This window comes from Morone saxatilis, unplaced genomic scaffold, assembly GCF_004916995.1.
Source record: "Morone saxatilis isolate NCDOM2014 unplaced genomic scaffold, NCSU_SB_2.0 Contig24, whole genome shotgun sequence".
In the NCBI taxonomy this organism is placed as follows: Eukaryota; Metazoa; Chordata; class Actinopteri; family Moronidae; genus Morone; species Morone saxatilis.
This window is the reverse complement of record NW_023339807.1, coordinates 3,607,086-3,616,082: the sequence shown is the minus strand read 5'-3', so window position 1 is coordinate 3,616,082 and position 8,997 is coordinate 3,607,086.

The following is an 8,997-nucleotide window of genomic DNA, read 5'->3' as shown; positions in this document are numbered from 1 at the left end:
CACACACACACATGCATGTGCACAGATGTAAATACACATATATAAATGTATATATGCATACATAAGAACACACTGCACATACAAATAGGAAAAGAGAACACACACACATGCACATACAGAATACACCCACACACACATCACTGAGATTCAGATTAAATCTGAAAGGAGACCAAGGTCGAGTGAGAAAGTTTTCAACTCCATCAAGCAGAATTACCGAGCTGGATGGAGAGGAGTAACTTTTAATGGACCAATGTTTTAATACAAAAACTTTTTCAAACTCCAACACGACTTGCATATCAATGTGATTATTCACTTTTCTGTAATGTATATTGGATTCATTAGAAGGAAAACAGTAACTCATTCTGTAGCTGGGAGTCAAGTCAAATAAAGTTTTCAGAATGAATGCATAAGAGTTTGTTGATATATTCACTTTTAATGTGCAGATGAACAGTGTGTGCTAGCCCCTTTATTAAAACATGATCAGATATTCCTTGATAAACATTAGACAATGATAGGAAAAGGAAAACAAAAACGGCAAAATCATGTAGAAGAATAATGATGACATCTGATCCCATCATCTATCCTGGAAGCATCCAGAGGTGCTCTTTCACATGTATCAATAAAATTATTCAATTTTGAGATATTGGTAAAAAATATAATGAGACTACTGCCAAATCAATTGGAAGCCTCAATCAACCTCTGTAGTGAATTTACTCAATTGCATGTACATAAACAAAATAATCTACAGCAATGCTAGCAACTATGTGAGCTATGTGATTTCAGCTAAATGCTAACATCAGCATGCTGACATAATCACAATGGTAATGCTAACATGCTGATGTTTACCATGTTCACCATCTTATTTTAGCGTGTTAGCATGCTCATTTATGACAGTAACACAAAGTAGGCTTTGCTGATGTGAATTTGATTAGTTTTGCAGGTATTTAGTCATAAACCAGTGTTGGATTTTAGAAAAATTACAATTCTGGCCTGACACTTGAAAAGTCAGAGGATCACTGAAGTTATACAATTCATCCTCTGGGGATCAAGAATGGCTGAACAAAATGTAATAGTAATCCATCCAATAGTCAAGACATTTCAGGATGGAGTGGTGGACCGACCAACATTACCATCCATACGCTCATAGCATGGCTAAAACATTGCTGGGTTTCTTTACTGTGCAAAGGGGCAGTGATTGAAAACAGGAAAACACTGTTCTGTTCTACAGTGGTAGATTATAGAGAATATATTTAACATCAATATATTTCAGTTATAAAGGAAATGAGTTTCATTATGTTTCCTATTGCCACATTGGCACAATACACAATACATTGTTATAAAGATGAAACAGAGATTGATCTTTTAAACATGGACTATTCATGACGTTGTTGGCTTTTCATTTATGTTTTTTTTTTTTCTTTTGCTATTTCTACAATTTGTAATGTGTATATATGTGTACATACATGTCACTGTCTTGTATTCCTGTGTTGGAGAGCCAAACTGGAAAAATGAAAATAAAGAGTGACCATGAGACAAAGTGTTTTTTCTTTTATTTGCCTAATGGTAATCAACTACAGCACAAATAATATTATTGATATGACATCTCAACCATAGTCTCATCTGTTTATGGTAATTACAATTTATTTTAAATGTCAGTGTTCATCAAGATTCCATTTATTATTTAAGCTGCACAATCCAGCCTCATGTTGTCTTATTTCATTACTTCACCCATCCAGCCCACCTAAAACCTTTACGGTGTACCTTCAGTGTTCTGCTGCTGTATCTAAAGGTAAAGCAGGGTTCTGAGCTCTCATTTCACCTCTAACACTTGTTTTATTTGATGACACACTGTGACCCACTGTGACCCTAACACAGCAGCTTTGAATCATCTTCTCTATGCTCTCTTTCTTTTATGCTGTAGCAACCATTCAGCTGCTGCCTCGTGTCTTAGAATTCAGCCTGGAGGTGAGCGCTATTATTTCACATCTCCAACCATTTACAACACAAATGCAGGGAGTGAATTGGGTTTTTTTTTTTATACTGCTTTAAATCCCCCGTAGTCCTCTGCACTCTCCTGCCGTACTTATCAGTGCCTTTGTTCCTGAATTCAGCAGTCTGAGGCAGATTGGCCCATCAATACACTATCAGAGAAGGTAGGCTAGATAAGAATTCTGCTGCTATCTGTCTGCTGTGAATAAGCTGTCTAGAGGTCTCCACAGTCCGGGTCAACGCACATACACTAACGCATATATAGTGTGCCTGCACACACACACCAAATAAGCTGTCTAGAGCCTCTATAGTGTAATCCAGCACATGCACAGACACACAGTGTTATCAGTAAGAGAGGAGGGATTCAATGCAGCAAGGGAAGATATTACTACATCTAGTGTATCTCAAGTCCGACATAATGTTACTCTAATAGTTAGACTTTGAGTAAAAGAAAAGTTGTCTTCAAGTAAGACAGTGAACAGGATGAAAGAAGGCACCACCCATCTAGTGCACAAGACCAAACTCAAAATCAGCTCATCTGTTATCAATCACTCTGTAAATAGATAGAGATTAGATAAGTTCTAGTCAGGTCAACTTAAATGATCTAGTTTAAACATAACGTATAATTGAGAATTCAGGTCTAGTATTTTAAAGAACCAGTGAGTAGGATTTAATGGCATCTAGTGGTGTGGATGCAGATTGCAACTCCCTCGCTTCAGCCTCCCCTTCCAAGTGCAAAGGAGAAATTAAGGTGATACGAAATGGACAAAACCCCCCCAAAAACCGTTACTGTACCGCTACTGTAGAAACATGGTGGTTCAACATGGTGGACCCTAACCCTGAGCCTAACATACAATCTTTTCCTAATAGAGGGCCACTGACCTTAATTATGTCACAAGCTGTATTGATTAGGCAGCGTAGTGCATGAGATATGAAAACTGAACACAAACTTCTTACTCCACTGGAATGCTTCTATAGCATATCAAAATGACAAGACAAAACTTATATAACTAAATAACTAAGCTAAGCTAACTAAGTTTCTAAGTTTGGGGAAAAAAGAACATTAACGTACCGCTGACCTCAACAGTGTAGTTAATTAAACCCAGCAGGAATGACTTGCTAACTTATGATTATTATTCCTTGCCTTGTAAACAAATGAAATTATTTTTTAACATTTAAAAAACTCAAGCACATAATGTTGTAAGAGTGGAATTCAGAAGAGATTTAGGGAGCAGAAGTTTGTGGCTTTTACTTTTCTGCTTTTTTTCCAAAGTCAGTATATTATTGTAATGACATTTGATATATTTTCAACATATAACTGGTTCTATGGGACAGATTCCTTGGCAAAAGCTCATTTTAGGTGAAATCCTGTTTAGAAGTAAGGCGCCACAGCAGTGATTGCGGCTTGTCTACTTCTGCCTTCAACCCGGATTAGTCTGTATTTTGGTTTCCATCCACTCATGACAAAAATAAATTCTATGTTTACCATCTAGCCACTAACACTGTCTGCCTGCTGTGTGGTGATGGGCAGGTAGGGTCTAAGCTGAAGCGTTTAAGCCGAAAACAGCTGCCTCCTGTGGCTGGAAGCATATTCGATGAAATCAGAGTTTGCTGTCCAGAAACCAAAACAAGGAGCTAAAAGACGGTAATGTCAATAGAACTGAGCACAGTTGGTTGATAATTATTTGTGAATCATTCACATCAAAGCAAATAATGAACAAATTGAATAAACAATTCACCACTAGTTGATTTTAAGAAAGCCTGGAAACTCATATTCCTCTGTTGAAACAACTCAATACTGTATTTAACCACTGTAGCAAATAAAAGTCAAACAAAACAGATTCACACATTACAGCTCTCTAGCTATGTCCTGTATCACTTTTGCCAATAGAAAACAACCACCGGGGGTTCAAGACAAACATATGACTTAAAGGTCGTTTTCATGAATTATTTTGGACCCATGCCCAGATGTTGAGAACATCTTTTATTTTAGCTTAAAATTTTAAGCTTAGTCATCAACATATCCCATCTGTGCTGTGTTTAAACAAAGCATCCTGGGACTGTGAAGGTTAAGAGAGGATGAGCACAATGAGCACTTTCCCATTAGAGCCACAGATCAGAACGAGAGGGACGGGGAAGGAGTGAAACGGAGGCGGCGAGAGACTGATTAAAGACATTCGGGTGGAGTGTCAAATGTGTGCGGGAGAGACTGAAAAGGAACGGGGGAGAGAGAGAAATGAGGAGGCTTATCTTTGGCTGTGACCTGAAACAGCTGTTTCTCTGCGGTGTGTTGAAGATGGATCCTCGCTCATTTCCTCTCCATCCTGCCACTCTATTTATGTTGCCAGTTTACTGTCTTCGGAGGGATAGAGACCTACTTCTTCCCTGGAGAGAGAATGAAAATCAACTACTTAGCGATCAATCACTGCGGTGAAGAATACTGTTTTACAAAAGAATTCCGTCATGTAAGTGTCTCCTCCTGCTTTTATGTTGCAAAGACCTTGACAGAAGCAGGAGGTGTTGCTTCTTCAAGATGAAATTGTGGCAGCCAGGATGCTGTTCTGACACTGCACATTTGACATTGAGCCAAAAGTCTTTCCTGAGCCCTGTTTTAGTGGTGATGCGGAGGTTTTGGCCTGTCATCAGCAGCTGAAGACTCCCCCCTGCTCACCACAGCTGTCACCCAGAAAACACATGAGGAACAGAGGAGAGGAGAGGAGAGGAAAGGAGAGGAGAGGAGAGAAGAGGAGAGGAGAGGAGGGAGAGAAAAAATTAGGAGGATGTTTCTCTTTCGTGCTCTCAGAGGTCAGGAGGACAGCAAGGGCAACGGTGCTAGAAGCAACTGAAACACAATCCTTTGTTCTCTGTCTCTTTCTCACACATGCAAACTCTCTCTCTCACATACACACATGACCTGCACTTCCTCAATTTTGTGTTTGTACATGCGAGTGAGTAGTTTCTATGTGCGCAGGAGGAGGGGTGCAAGGGTTGCATTGGAAATTGGCCAGAGGAGAGAAGGAGAAGGAAGAGGGTGTAAGAAATGAGAGATAGAGGAGAGCAGGAGTGCTTATATGCTTGATTTTAACAACATGTACATGTAAACTAGCCGCTATGACATGCCATAGGAAGGAGACTCAATACTCTAATGTGTGTTTTTTAAGTGTTCTTTTCCTGGTTTTGTTGGATACATTACCAACCAGTAGGTGTACAATGATATTACGCATTCCCTCAAAGTGACTTAAGACCTTAAATGTAAATGCCACAAAAATGTGTGCATAGAAGTAAAGAAAGCTGCCCTCTTTGAAGGTTAAGTAGGCCTATTTTATAGTAGTATATATATGTATAGTATGATTTTGCATCTAGAATGTGGAGCATTCTATCATGGGATTGCGGAAAGTAGTGTACATCTCATGGACACAGACATTCTCTGGCAAACACCCTGCTGGAAAACCTCAATTGATGAACACTTCCATTTTTGTACAGATCAAGTGTGGTGCTAGTAGGTGGCTTTTGTTAGCTTTGGACAGCACCAGGCTAGCTGTTCCCCCCTGTTTCCAGTCTTTACGCTAAGCTAAGCTAACTGTATCCTGGCTGTAGCTTCATGTGTACTGTACTGACATAAGAGTGGTATCAACTTCTCATCTCACTCTTGGCAAGAAAATATTCCCAAAAATGCAGCAGGTCTATAAGCACAGGAGATATGGGTAACAGGTTGTAAGAAGAGGAGGAGGGGGAGAAAGGTAGAGGCAGAGGAGGAGGCAGGGTAAGGGGGAAGTAAAGCAAGGATGAATACGAGAGAAGAGGTTTGGAGGAGAACATGAAAGAGGAGAGTTAAAGGACAGGACTATGGAGAGGAGAGACGGAGCGGAGCGGCATATGACTGGTTGTCTATGGAGGTTGATGACCAGCCCCTGTCAGTCAAGCTCACACAGAGAGAGCAGGGCCCTGCCATCTGCTCCAAAGTTAATGGGAAGGAGACAAGGTGGGGAGGTGAGATGTGTCGACACAGCCCAGAGAGGCTGGAGGGAGAGGGGACGGTGAGAGGATGGAGGTCTGAGCGAGAATGGAGGTGGATAGAGTGAAGCAGGGTGGAGACCAAGGACAGGGAAGATCATTTAATGAGATGGAGGGATGAGGAGATGGCTGATGGAGGTGGAGAAGAGTCGATGATGGATTAAATGAGGGTGGAAGCCAAAAGAGCAAAGAGGACTTTGAGTGTAGAGGGTATCACACCTCAACCACGTGCTGTGGGTCTTATTATTGCTCAGTGCATTCTTACAATTCACTGATATCAAATTACAGTTAACTCATGGGGAAAAGAATTCACATCAGTTCTGTCTCCTGTCACACAATACAGTTATATAAGATTACATTATTGATGAGTTAACGGAATTGCTGCCTTGATAAAGTTCAGTAGCAACATTTATTTTCCAGGAAATGTGATATGCTCGTACTGTACAGATTGTTCGGGAGAGAGGACCCGGTCAGACAAACAAACAAAATTATTTTCATTAGTTTCATTTCAATGGAATCACTGTAATCAGTGGATTTGGTCACAAATATAAAGTATATCCACATGGAGCTTTCACATAGAGTTTAACTTTGGTTATCTTTTCACCATCTTTCATCATCTTGCTAGTGCTGTCTTATGAAGCAAGTGTATGTATTGTATGTCCATTAATATTCCAGAGTTCAAGCCATATAAAGCAACTACCAAATCCATGTTTTAAATAGCCACACAACCGCCTACATTTAAACTCTTCAGCTGATAGCTCTGTCAGCAGCCAGCAGGAGAGGCTACACAAACATTGAGAGCTCAGTTTGTTAGAGATAGAGCTAGATAGATACTTTATCCATACCCTTTGGGAAATTCAGGACTACACAACTACAGAGCTGCGAGGACATGCTGCCACTCAGTGTGCCCAGGTGCATTAAGTTTATAAATATTGAACGTGTTGTATGTCCAAATCGCACCAAATTTGACACTACACTTCACCTTACTTGTATTATATACCTAACTTGTATTCACACAATACACCTGCCAAGTGTGATGTTGATTGGATGAAGCACACACACACACACTCACACAGAGACAGAGTGACAGACAGACAGAGTGACAGACAGACAAACTCCTTAATTATTTATTTGCAGCATAACTTCACCGAACAGAAGTGCTCCACTGCTTGTGCAAAGTTTAAGCCACCCAATCCGTTGATATCTTCATCTTTCAGACCACTACAAGTGATACCGGCAAAAAGCGGGCATATGCTGGCTAACGTAAACCCTGTGCTGGAATATGAACTGCTCCAGAAAAGAAATGGGTCAGGGTTTGCAGTCAGTCATGAGAGAGGTGTGGATGATACAATACATTCCTTTTAATTTACTGTATTAGCGTACTTTCAGGTAACCAAGAGTGCAAGTAGTCAGTGCTTTGCAAGAAAGCATAAGATACTGAAGACTGGGGTTCAGGGCTCACATGCTGTCAGGTTTAGGCTACAAAAACAGTTGGTTAAAAGAAAAGTTCAACATTTTGTTCAATACATTAATTTGCTTTCTTGCCTAGAACTAGAGAAGATCGATGCACAAAGACTGGAAACGAGGAAACAGCTAGCCTGGCTCTGTCCAGAGGTAACAAAATATTCCTATCAGAACCTCCGAAAACCACAACTTCACGTTTTTACACATATTGTATAAGGTATTAAAAAGACATGCTGGTAGACACATTTTGGACTAAACCAGGCTAGCAGTCTTCCCCTCTAGCCTTCCTGCTAAGCTAAGCTAACAGTCTTCTGTAGGCTAAGAGTGGTATTCATATTCTCATCTAACTCTCGACATCAAGAAGCATATCTCCCAAAATGAAAAACTGCTTGTTCTAGGTTGGGAAAGAGTCCCTTCTCCTGCTTCAAGTCAGCTTTGGCCTTTTTTGTTCTTACCAAGACCACAGTCTTTCCCTAACCATAACCAACTGTTCTGAGTTGTCTAAACATAACCATAAAAACATATAATCATGCTTTAGATGCCAGGAGAGAGGATTTTTAAGTTGTGTAGTTCATTTTTTTTTTTTTTTAAATCAGATCATGATGTTCCCTACAAAACATATTTGCTAATCCAAATTAGCTGTATCAGAAGATTTTAAGGGACATGGTTCTTCACATATTCCAGGAATTTGTGGTGCACAGGAGAGAAAAAGACAAATACTGTGTGCAGGTGGTGCTTTATGCAACCATATTATTTTTTTGTTTTTTGTAAGGGCTAAAGGGCAGAGCCAGGACCACCAGTGATTCCCATACTTCAGTGAAATGTTAGAGTCTGCGCCGGCACTGCATTCCTCACATACTTTTGGATTTTCTGCGTCTTGTGGTGAATGTGAGCTTAATGCCTAATCAATTGCTTTTGTGATCCTCTGAGAGCCTCTTAATAGACCATGTAGTGACACCCTGCTGAGGTCACAGACCTTTGACAGTTCAATTACGCCCTCCCTATTCACAATCGGATAGATGGTGACACACAGCGGGATTAGAATAACCATATGAGACAGGCGTTTTAAACATCTGCTCAGTATAATTTATGAAAGCACACACATGAAGATGCAGTTCATCTCGCTGATAAACAGTTGCATAGAGCACACGCTCTGGAGAACGTCACAAGGTCACAGCGAGTGTGGTCTGACAACTCTTTGGGCCCTAGTGTAAGTGTGTGCATTTCTCATTATAATTTTGATCTATAAATAAACAAAATGAGAACGAGGTCAAGTCAGAAGTATTAAAATTACGACACATCACCAAGTTTTGGGGGGTTGCTCGGCTGAGCCTCACACCACCTGTTCAGGAAAGTAGGAACTAGGTCAGAGCTAACCAAAGTCACAACCAGGCAAAGTTAGCAAGGCCGGGTTAGAATTCAGGTCTCAGTACAAGGCTTTCCTTTCAGCCATCACACACACTCAACCCCCTGCTGTTGGACATGAGCGATACTGGGAGTGTTTCCTCTGAGGTCTATCCCCCCCCCCCC